This window comes from Sciurus vulgaris, assembly GCF_902686455.1.
Source record: "Sciurus vulgaris genome assembly, chromosome: 13".
Taxonomy (NCBI): domain Eukaryota; kingdom Metazoa; phylum Chordata; class Mammalia; order Rodentia; family Sciuridae; genus Sciurus; species Sciurus vulgaris.
In genome coordinates this window covers 5,490,257-5,502,424 of record NC_136474.1, presented here as the reverse complement: position 1 = coordinate 5,502,424, position 12,168 = coordinate 5,490,257, and the positions used below count along the sequence as shown (strand labels likewise).

The window sequence follows — 12,168 nt, the reverse complement described above, 5'->3', positions numbered from 1 at the left end:
GACAAAACAAGTTGAGTACACTGTACTCATACATTAACCTCTTCTCTTTCACATGATATTTTCTCCAGAAAATAAAGTTTCTCTCCTCCCAACATAATATGAAATACTACTTTTTAATTCTTTTCATTTTTTAAAATTTTTACTTTTACAGACTGCATTTTGATTCACTTACACAAGTGAGATACAACTTTTAATTTCTATGGTTGTACACACTATAGATTGACAACATTTATGCAATCATACATGTACATAGGGTAATGATGTCTGTCTCACTTCAGGTAAGTAAAAGGTTAATTTTTATGAGATCATGTTGATGGTGTAGAAAATATAGACTTTCCAAAAAGGACAGAGTAGGTAAAGATATCACTGGGTATAACCTACATCTTTTTGTTTGAGACTGAGCAGAGATGAGAAAGTGACTTTTATCAGATATACTCTGATTCCAATCATCTGTTCTACCTAGACATTGCTGTTCTACTATTCTTCTTGCAAACATGAAAGAGTGTGTAGATAGAAAGAGGATTCTCAAAAATAAATTATCCAATTCAGTAAGCACTTTTCTTCAGTATCAAAGAAATGTCCACCAAAAAATATACATGATTTGAATAAACGTGTCTGTTTGAAACTCCAAGAAAATGAAACAAATATCATGAATCTGTAGTGAACGTTTACACATTTATTCACCAATTATTTCTGAATATCATTTGCTAAGTTCTAAAATCATATAATGCCTGTCACTGGATATAAAACAAATTACATATACTGCCAAAAAGCAAACTTTTATGATTACCATATCCTCATTGTTTACAGGTTTGGATTAGACTTCCTCCATTTGAAATGACCTACATATAATCCATTAAATCTCCATTAGTGATGTTGAAAAATTTATTTGTTAGGAAAACTGTCAATTTCCCATTTTTTCTCAATTTTTGGTTTGCTGTCGTGGAGCCTGGAGGCACACCCACTACATTTCCTGATCTCCAGTAAAATTTTGCATAGCAGGAAGTACACATTACCTGAGCAAACTCTACAATTTTATCAGGGACAATATTATCAGCCAAAACAGCTGTTCACCTGCTATCATTTCTACCTCACTCTGCTTTTCTAATCCAACCCACATAAATACTTGTTTTGTAATTTACCTGCGACTCAGACAGAGAAATAAAAAGTATCAATATTTGGTGCTTCCAACTTGATCCTAGCAACAACAGTCCTCAAAACCACCAACCTGCTTTGTTGTGAAAGCCAGAGGCGGGGGAGGGGGCGAGGTTCTGCGGCCCTGGCGCTGTGGGGCTGGAAGCAGTAGTGTCCGCTTCAAGGGTTGGGGCTGCGCTTGAGAAGGTGGCTGTGTAGGCACCTGGGCTGGGAGGAGGCCGGCGGCGGCCAGGCCATGGTGGGAGACCCTCTTCTCTGGGTGTCCTGAAGCGTGCTCCCTGAAAGACCAGGGAGCTCTGGCTCATGGGCTCGCTGAGGAGCTGAGTGCTGCATCACCCTGGGCGAGCCCGAGTTCAACAGGAGACGGGTCCCTGCGTGGGGGGCTCTGCCCAGAGGCCCGAGACTGGCAGCAACGCGGCTGGCCACAGCTTCTGTTACTGCCCAGGTAGCCGCAAGCGCAAGCGGAGCAGCGGGGCCTTCTGCTACTGTCACCTGGACTCCGAGACAGACGAGGATGAGGATGAAGGCGACGAGAAGCACCAGCTCCTCAACACCCCTGGAAGGAAAAAATTAAAGAGCACATCCAAGTATCAAACATTACTTGGATGTAACAAGTTTGTAATGTTATCAAACATTATTTTTGAATGGTGAAAACAGTGACATTAAGATTTGTGCTTTAGGAGAAGAGTGGAGCTTACACAAAATATATTTATGTCAATCAGGCTACTTTTCTAGTATGTTCAGTGGTTCTTGGAAAGAATCCAGCATGAATATTATTGAACTGGAGATTCCTGACCAGAATATTGATATAGAAGCACTACGGGTTGCATTTGGATCTCTGTATTGAGATGATGTCGTAATAAAGCCCAGTCGAGTTATTGCTTTTTTGGCAGCTATTTTGGATGGTTTAATACAGCAGTGTGGTGAGACAATGAAGGAAATAATTAATGTGAAAACTGTATGTGGCTATTATACATCAGCAGGGACCTATGAATTAGATTCTGTAAAGAAAAAGTGCCTTGAATGGCTTCTAAACAATTTGATGACTCATCAGAATGTTGAGCTTTTTAAAGAACTCAGTATAAACATTATGTAACAGCTTATTGGTTCATCTAATTTATTTGTGATGCAAGTGAAGATGGATGTATATACAGCTCTTAAAAAGTGGATGTTCCTTCAACTCGTGCCTTCTTGGAATGGATCTTCAAAACAGCTGTTGACAGAAACACATGTCTGGTTTTCTAAACAGAGAAAAGATTTTGAAGGTACCGCCTTCCTTGAAACTGAACAAGGGAAACCATTTGTGTCAGTGTTTAGACATTTAAGGCTACAGTATATTATCAGTGATCTGACTTTTGCAAGGATTATTGAACAAGATTCTCTTGTACCTTCAGAATGGCAGTCTTCTGTATATAAGCAGCAGTGGCTTGCTATGCTCCAGGCAGAACAAGACAGTGATGTGGGGCCTCAAGAAATTAATAAAGAAGAACTAGAGGAAAATAGCATGAGATGTGGTAGAAAGCTTGCCAAAGATGGTGAATACTGCTGGCAGTGGACGGGTTTTAACTTCGGCTTTGACCTACTTGTAACTTACACCAATCGGTACATCATTTTCAAATGCAATACACTGAATCAGCCATGTAACGGATCTGTCAGTTTACAACCTCGGAGGAGCATAGCATTTAGGTTATGTTTGGCTTCTTTTGATAGTAGTGGAAAATTAATATGCAGTAGAACAACTGGCTATCAAATACACTTGAAAAGGATCAGGAACAAGTGGTGATGAACTTGGACAGCAGGCTTCTGATCTTCCCTTTATATATCTGCTGTAACTTCTTGTATATATCGCCAGAAAAAAAGAACTGAAAACAATTGTCACCCAGAAAATCCAGAAAACTGAGGATCCTCATCAGTTGGAAACAGTAGCACTTTGAAAACTTTTTAGGCCAGCTTTAATTTAATGGCCCTACTGATATTCACATCTAAGGTGACTAATATTAACAAAGGCCTTATGAACTGTAGATAATTCAGAAGATAGTTCTTACACTTGTTACATTTCTATGCATATATGAAAAAAGCATTTTAAAGCCAAGAAAACATCTCAAACCATGTATGTTATAAAGATGTCAGCTCATGCTTTTAAGTTAGCATTAGTAGAAATTTGCTGTAGGTAAATTTTACATTTCTTTGCAACAAAATATAGATTTAATTTTTAGCTTAAAATTTGATCCTGCCTAATGTTAGTGAACATTATTTTGCTAAAAGAATGCTAAGGGAATAATTTGAATGGCCAATTACAAATGCTCTTTCAATTGGTGCCTTTAAAGCTGTCCTTCAATTTTCTCAACTACTCATTTTAATTCCTCCATTTAGTCTAATACCATTCCAATCTATACTTATTTTTAATCATTAAATATTTTTTTCATGGTTTGGGGAGACTAAGCTGAGGAACTTTTTTTAAAAACTTAAGTATTTTCATGCCTCTTTTTTTTCCTCATTTAGTTTTCCTGGGATTTCAGCAACAACAAAAGTCAGCTTTAGACCTTAAGATGAACTTGAATGAGGAAAATAATCAGTTTGATTCTGAGAATATTCCTTTGCCTTACCTGGTATTATCTTTGACATTCTGTACACATTTATTATTAGGTTATGAATTATTTATGTACCAGATAATACAGTTTTAAACATTTTCATGTTCTCTGATCTTTAGAATTATTTATGTTCAAATTTTAGTTGGGAATCCTGTTTCATACTTAAGCTCAGGACTTTGTAACCTCTGAATTGAGTGCCTTTGAGTTATACATACTAATAAAAATTTCATAGTTAATGTACATAGGTTTGGAGGATCTAATATAAAAGCTGATAATAAAGCATTAATGTAAAAATAGAAAAGAAAAAACCACCAACCTTGGTTAATATCTGGAATTGTGTTTATCTTCTTCATAGTTTTACTATGAAGAAGTACTTTTACTTTTATTATCTTTATTTCATATTCTCAAGATTCAAAACTTCAATTAAAAAGGTTGATTAAATATGGTTAATTAAATCAATAAAATGCTTGTTCTCATGTCACTGTTATTTTTCAAAATATCATCCAAGAACAGCCCCCAATATTTAAGTGTTTAAGAATGTAAAGTTCAAAGATGGTAGACTAGAGGGAGGCTGCATTTCTTGTTGCTTCATAACTGTGGTTTCAAGCAGAGGATATCTGTTTCTTGATGAGGCAGTTGTTGCTGCTTATGGATCCTCTGCTGTTTACTCCATTTGTCTGCTGTGCTCACCTGCAGTTTGCCAGCATATCGATGCCTTTTTTGAGTACAGATTGCTCACTGTCAGGTCCCTATCATCTGCCATTTCCCTGCCTCTGGCCGGTCCATCACCTGCCTTACACCTATCCATCACCCAACAAACATGGTTCACCTCCCAATAGTCCTACAACAGTCAGCAAACTGATCACCAACCACCAGTGAAGCACTAGCTGCCTGCTGTTGCCTGGAAGTTCTCTGTCACAGTACCTGCAGGTTTGATTACACGTGGCTGCTGCCATATTGAGACAATGGCCAGGCCCCATAGGACCCCTGAAAAACTGACTGAGCACTGTCTCCAGGATTCCTCAGCCCAAACAATCACTCCCTGCCTCTGGGACCCTCACATCAACTGACTGCTCCCTGCCACCAGGACTACAGACTGACTGACTGCGCCCTATCACCAGGACCCCAGACTGACTGATTGCACCAGGCCTCCAGGATCCCACAACCACAACAAACACACCAGATCTCCAGTACCCCTGTCTGACCAACTGCATCCCACCACCAAGACCTCCAGCTGACCACATCCTCACCCTGAGCTGCAGCCCCCATTTGCCAACACATTTTGAAGCCAGAGCAGCCATCTTGGATAATCCTGGAAGCCTTAGCTCTGAACTTTAGGTGGGGCAAATCCCATCCTGAGAGGCCTGCTGGAGGCTTAAAGCTCATTGTCTGGTACCTCTCATGCATCAGGCTACTGAACACTGGGAGGTTTCATTACTCTATGACTGTTATACTGTAGATTTTCTTTTTTCTCAATACAGAAAAAAATTAAGTTTTTTATTTCTTTACAATTCTTGCTCTCTTTTCCTTTAGTTTACATGTTCCCTCAGAGTCTCTTTCTCCTTTTTTGTATGCTAACATCCAATTTCTTTTGATTACACTCTCACCCTTTCTATTATCTAGAATTTAGGTATAATCTTTTCTTATACCATTACAGTCACATTCTACATCTCTCTGCATCCTCTTTGTCCTCCATTAGAAACTGCAGACCTTATTGCAAATCTGTTTGTTTTATTGAAGATAATATTTGAAGTCATTCTGTTTATTATGACAATTTTGTTATTGTCATCACAGGGGAAATTTGGTCTAGTATTGCATTATCTGAATTGGGCACTGCTAATATTGATCTCCCCTTAAAGAAAGGGTTTTGGAAACCTAAAGGGCCACTATAAGCCTATAGGGGGAAATCTACAATACCCCCAATCTGCACTGCTACAGGGGAAGATACATGAACAACATGAAAAAACAAGGGAAGAAAATGACCCAAACAAATATAGATTCTCTATTAATAGATTCCAATGACAGAATGTTAGAAGAAATATCAGAAAAGGACTTCAAATTATACATGATTAAGATGATTTGTGAAGCAAAGGATGAGATAAGAGAGCAAATGCAGGCAATGAATGATAATACCAATAAGCTGCAAGAGCACCTGTAGGAAGCATAAGATCATTCCAACAAGGAGAGATTCTTAAAAAAAAAAAAACCAAATGGAAATTCCTGAACTGAAGGAAACACTAAACCAAATGAAAACCTCAATGGAAAGCATCACCAAAAGACTAGACAACTTGGAAGACAGAAACCTCAGACAATGAAGACAAAATATTTAATCTTGAAAATAAAGTTGCCCAAACCGAGAAGATGGTAAGAAATCATGAACAGAATCTCCAAGAAATATGGGACATCATAAAAAGACCAAATTTAAGAATTATTGGGATTGAGGAAGGCACAGAGATGCACACCAAAGGAATGAACAACCTATTCAATGAAATAATATCAGAAAATTTCCCAAGCCTGAAAAATGAAATGGAAAATTAAATACAAGAGGTATACACAAGACCAAATGCACAAAATCACAACACATCCACACCAAGGTACATTATAATGAAAATGCCTAACATTCAAAATAAGGATAGGATTTTGAAGGCTGTGAGAGAAAAGCATCAGATTACATATAGTGGGTGATCAATATAGATAGCAGCCGACTTCTCAACCCAGACTCTAAAAGCTAGAAGGGTCTGGAACAACATATTTCAAGCTCTGAAAGAACATGATTGCCAACCAAGAATCCTATACCCAGCAAAAGTAACATTCAGATTTGAAGATGAAATAAAATCCTTCCATGATAAACAAATGTTAAAAGAACTTACAAATAGAAAGCATGCGCTACAGAATGTTCTCAACAAAATATTCCATGAGGAGGAAATGGAAAACAGCTATGTAGGTCAGCAAAGGGAGGAACTACCTTAGAGAAAAAAACACTCAAAGGAGAATCCAAGCCACTTAAAAACCAAAAAATGAGCCAAATGACTGGGAATACAAATCCTGAGTCAATAATAACCCTGAATGTTAATGGTCTAAACTCACCAATCAAAACACATAGACTGGCAGAATGGATTAAGAAGAAAGACCCAACAATATGCTACCTGCAAGAGACTCATCTCATAGAAAAAGATATCCACAGACTAAAGGTGAAAGAATGGGAAAAAATCTACCATGCACATGGAATCAGTAAAAAAGCGGGGGTTTCCATCCTTATATAAGATAAAGTGGATTTCAAGCCAAAGCTAGTCAGAAGGGATAAAGAAGGACATTTCATACTGCTTAAGGGAACCATAAATCAGGAAGACATAACGATAGTAAATATTTTTGCCCCAAACAATGGTGCATCCCTGTACATCAAACAAATCCTTCTCAATTTCAGGAATCACGTAGACCACAACACGATAATTCTGGGTGACTTTAATGCACCGCTGTCACCACTAGATAGATCTTCCAAACAAAAACCAAACAAAGAAACCATAGAACTCAATAATACAATCAATAACCTAGACTTAATAGACATATATAGAATATTCCATCCATCAACGAGCGGATTCACTCTCTTCTCAGCAGCACATGGAACCTTCTCGAAAATAGACCATATGTTATGCCACAAAGCAGCCCTTAGGAAATGCAAAAAAATAGAGATACTGCCTTATGTTCTATCAGATCATAATGGACTGAGAGTAGAAATCAATGACAAAATTAAAAAGGGAAATTACTCCAACACCTGGAAACTAAATAATATGCTATTGAATGAAACATGGATAACAAAAAACATCAGGGAGGAAATAAAAAAAAATTCTTAGAGGTCAATGAGAATGACGATACAACATACCAAATTCTCTGGGACACTATGAAAGTGGTACTAAGAGCAAAATTCATTGCATGGAGCGCATTCCAGAAAAGAATGAAAAGTCAACAACAAAATGACCTAACGTTGAAGCTCAAAGCCCTAGAAAAAGAAGAACAGAATAACAACAAAATTAGTAGAAGACAGGAAATAATTAAAATCAGAGCTGAAATCAATGAAATTGAAACAAAAGAAACAATTCAAATAATTGACAAAACAAAACTTGGTTCTTTGAGAAAGGAACAAAATAGACAAATCCTTAACCATACTAACAAAGAGAATGAGATAGAAAACTCAAATTACAAAAATTCATGACGAAAAAGGAAATATCACAACAGACACAACTGAGATACATAACATAATCAGAAGCTACTTTAAAATCTGTATTCCAGGAAAATAGAATCTACCGAAGATATAGACAAATTTCTACAGATATATGCTTCTCCCAAACTGAACCAGAAGGTCATACACAATTTAAACAGATCAATATTAAGCAATGAAATAGAAGAAGCCATTAACAAACTACCATCCAAGAAAAACCCCGGACCAGACGGAATCTCAACCAAGTTCTACAAGACCTTCAAAGAAGAACTCATTCCAATACTTCTCAAAGTATTCTAGGAAATAGAAAAGGAGGGTACCTTACCAAACTCTTTCTATGAAGCTAATAACATGCTCATAACCCCAAACAAGGCAAAGACACATCAAGGAAAGAAAGTTTTATACCAATATTGTTGATGAATATAGATGCAAAAATCCTTAACAAAATATTGGTAAATCATATCCAAAAGCATATTAAGAAAATCCTGCACCACGATCAAGAGGGGTTCATCCCTGGAATGCAAAAATGGTTTAACATCCGTAAATCAATAAACGTAATCCATCATGTCAAAAATCTTAAGGATAAGAATCCTATGGTTATTTCAATTGTTGCAGAGAAAGCCTTCCACAAAATACGACACCCCTTCATGCTCAAAACACTAGAAAAAATAGGGATAGTAGGAACATACGTGAACATTGTAAAGGCTATTTATGGAAGCCCATGGCCAACATCATTCTTAATGGAGAAAAACTGAAACCATTCTCTTTAAAAACGGGAACAAGTCAGGGACGTCCTCTTTCACCACTTCTATTCAACATTGTCCTTGAAACTCTAGCCACAGCAATTAGGCAGACTAAAGAAATTAAAGGGACACGAATAGGGAAAGAGGAATTTAAGCTGTCACTATTTGTGGATGTCATGATTCTATATTTAGAGGATCCAAAATACTCCTGCAGAAAACATCTAGACCTCATCAATGAATTCAGCAAAATAGCAGGCTATAAAATCAACACCCATAAATCTAAAGCATTTTTATACACAAGCTATGAAACAGCTTAAAGGGAAATGAGGAAAACAAATAACATTTGCAATAGACTCAAAAAAAAAAAAAAAAAAAAAAAAACTTGGGCATCAATCTAACCAAAGAGGTAAAATATCTCTACAATGAAAACTACAAAACATTGAAGAAAGAAATTGAGGAAGACCTTAGAAGATGGAAAGATCTTCCATGTTCTTGGATAGGCAGAATGAATATTGTCAAAATGGCCATACTACCAAAAGTGATATACAGACTCAATGCATTTCCAATGAAAATCCCAATGATGTACCTTTCAGAAATAGAACAAGCAATCATGAAACTTATCTGGAAGAATAAGAAACCCAGAAGAGCTAAAACAATCCTTAGCAGGAAGAATGAAGCAGGGGGGTTCACAATACCAGAACTTCAACTATACTACAAAGCAAAAGTAACAAATCCGCATGGTATTGGCACCAAAATAGACAGGTAGATCAATGGTACAGAATAGAGGACATGGACACAAACCCAAATAAATACAATTTTCTCATACTAGACAAAGGTGCCAAAAATATGCAATGGAGAAAAGATAGCCTCTTCAACAAACAAAAAACTGGAAATCCATATGCAACAGAATGAAACTAAACTTCAATCTCTCACCCTGCACAAAAATCAACTCACAATGGATCAAGGACCTCAAAATCAAAGACCCTGCATCTTATAGAAGAAAAAGTACGTCCAAATCTTCACCTTGTTGGTTTAGGATCAGACTTCCTAAACAGGACTCCCATAGCACAAGAAATAAAAGCAAGAATCAACAACTGGGATAGATTCAAACTAAATAGTTTTCGCTCAGCAATGGAAACTATCAGCAATGTGAAGAGAGAGACTGCAAAGTGGGAGAATATCTTTGTCGCTCATACTTCAGATAGAGCACTAATTTTCCAGAATATATAAAGAACTCAAAATCTGTACACCAAAAATACAAATAACCCAATCAACAAATGGGCTAAGGATATGAACAGATTCTTCACAGAAGATCTACAAGCAATCAACAAAGTTATGAAAAAATATTTACCATCTCTAGTAATAAGAGAAATGCAAATCAAAACTACCCTAAGATTCCATCTCACCCCAAGTAGAATGGTGATTATCAAGAATACAAGCAACAATATGTGTTGGCGAGGATGTGGAGAAAAAGGTGCACTCATACATTGCTGGTGGGGCTGCAAATTAGTGCAGCCACTCTGGAAAGCAGTGTGGAGATTCCTTAGAAAACTTGAAATGAACCCACCATTTGACCCAGCTATCCCACTCCTTGGCCTATACCCAAAGGACTTAAAATCAGCATACTACAGAGATACAACCACAACAATGTTCATAGCTGTTCAATTCACACTAGCCAGACTGTGAAACCAACCTAGATAACCTTCAATTGATGAGATAAAGAAATTATGGTATATATATACAATGGAATATTACTCAGCTATAAAGAATAATAAAATTATGGCATTTGCAGGCAAATGGATGAAATTGGAGAATATCATGCTAAGTGAGATAAGCCAATCTCAAAAATCCAAAAGGTGAATGATCTCACTGATAAATGAATGATGACACATAATGGGGGGTGGGAGGGGGGCAAGAATGGAGAAAGGAGGGACTGTATAGAGGGAAAAGAGGGGTGGGAGGGGTGGGGGGAAGGAAAAATAACAGGATGAATCAAATATTACTACCCTATGTAAATGTATGATTAGGCACATGGTATGCTGTTACTCCATATACAAACAGAAACAACATGTAACCCATTTGTTTACAATAAAAATAAATTAAAATTAAAAATAAAAGAATGTAAATTTCCTTCATGGAAGTTTCTGCCATGTGGGTAACTCATAACCAGCAGTCAAAGGTTTGTGTGAAAGACTCAACTTGGTGTGTATAAGTTCATAGCATTTTGAGAAAATTGGGTCAGGGTGTAATGTGAGGCTGAAAGAGTGTTTACAAATCTGAATATGATTGATTTGTTTGAGTAGAAATGATGTTTTGTTTTGTGTCTGTGTTTTCTGGAGAGATATTTTATTTATTAATTTCCTTTGTTGTGATTAAAACTTACATGTTTTCGTGCATATAGTATGTGTGTTTTAAATTTTTTAGGTGGTTTAGATGTTCAACATAATGTATTAAAACTTTATGTTTGAGATTTAAGCAATAATTAGATTTTTAATCAAAGGGAACAAAGAATGTGAGAATGTAAAAATTAATGTCTATATCCAAATTCTCAGTAAAAATTTTCGTTTATATGTAGTCCAAACAGCATTCTTTTTTTTATAACAAAGGCAGTAATTAGAATGAGCAATGTATAATCATAGGGAAAATGGATGACATTTTCACATTTACTGAATAAGAAGAAGCAGACAAAATATTTACATTTTATTACTCATTGAATAAAGTTTAAAAAGTTGGTAAAATTAATGTGATCTACAAAGTAATAATTTCTTATCTAAAAATAGCAGAAAAAATTAAGCATAGGGAACTTATATGTTTTTGATAGGTTGTTGAAAATTGATAAAAGAGAGTAGGGAGTATAGATTGTTCTAGGAAAAAGTGATGGAATAGTATTACCTAGGAAAATGTATGAATGTGGTGTGCTCTTGTACTGGGTCAGTCAAGATTATTCCTGAATGTCCTGTCACTGTGAACCTGTTTGAAGATGTTACTGGTCTCATCCAGTCAGACAATTCAACATGGATTCTGTTGACTTATTCCTAAACAACTTTTAATATATCCAACTTGTCTGAGAAAGTAAATTCAAGGAAGAGTTCTGGTTCTTGTATTGTGTTTATATATATTTACTATTGTTAGAAAGAGAGTAGGAGTCTATTCACTGATTCCCTCAGTGAACAGGCATAGTTTATATCTCTGTGGATGAAAGACTATTTTCTACTAGTATGGATAGCAATATTCTTATGTCAATGTATGCTATGGGTGATTATTTTCACAATTTTATTTGTTAATTTTCAGAAACTTCTAGATATTTTATTTCAACCTGAGTATACTATTGAGTTACATTTGTAAAACTTCCTTGTAGTTAACTGTGATCATGTTATTAAGCTCTCTATAAGTGAAAGAGTGGAAATGATATATGCAAATTCCTAGTATGGCCATACAAATTTCACACTCCTCCATGCTCTCT

General features: G+C 36.3%; 1 pseudogene across 1 annotated transcript; it reads left to right on the top strand.

The window, feature by feature from the left end:
• Window positions 1–1,348: 1,348 nt before the first annotated feature.
• LOC306642821 (germ cell-less protein-like 1) lies at window positions 1,349–4,039 on the top strand (annotated as a pseudogene). Its single transcript has one exon. The product of its transcript is annotated as a germ cell-less protein-like 1 (transcript).
• Window positions 4,040–12,168: the final 8,129 nt, after the last annotated feature.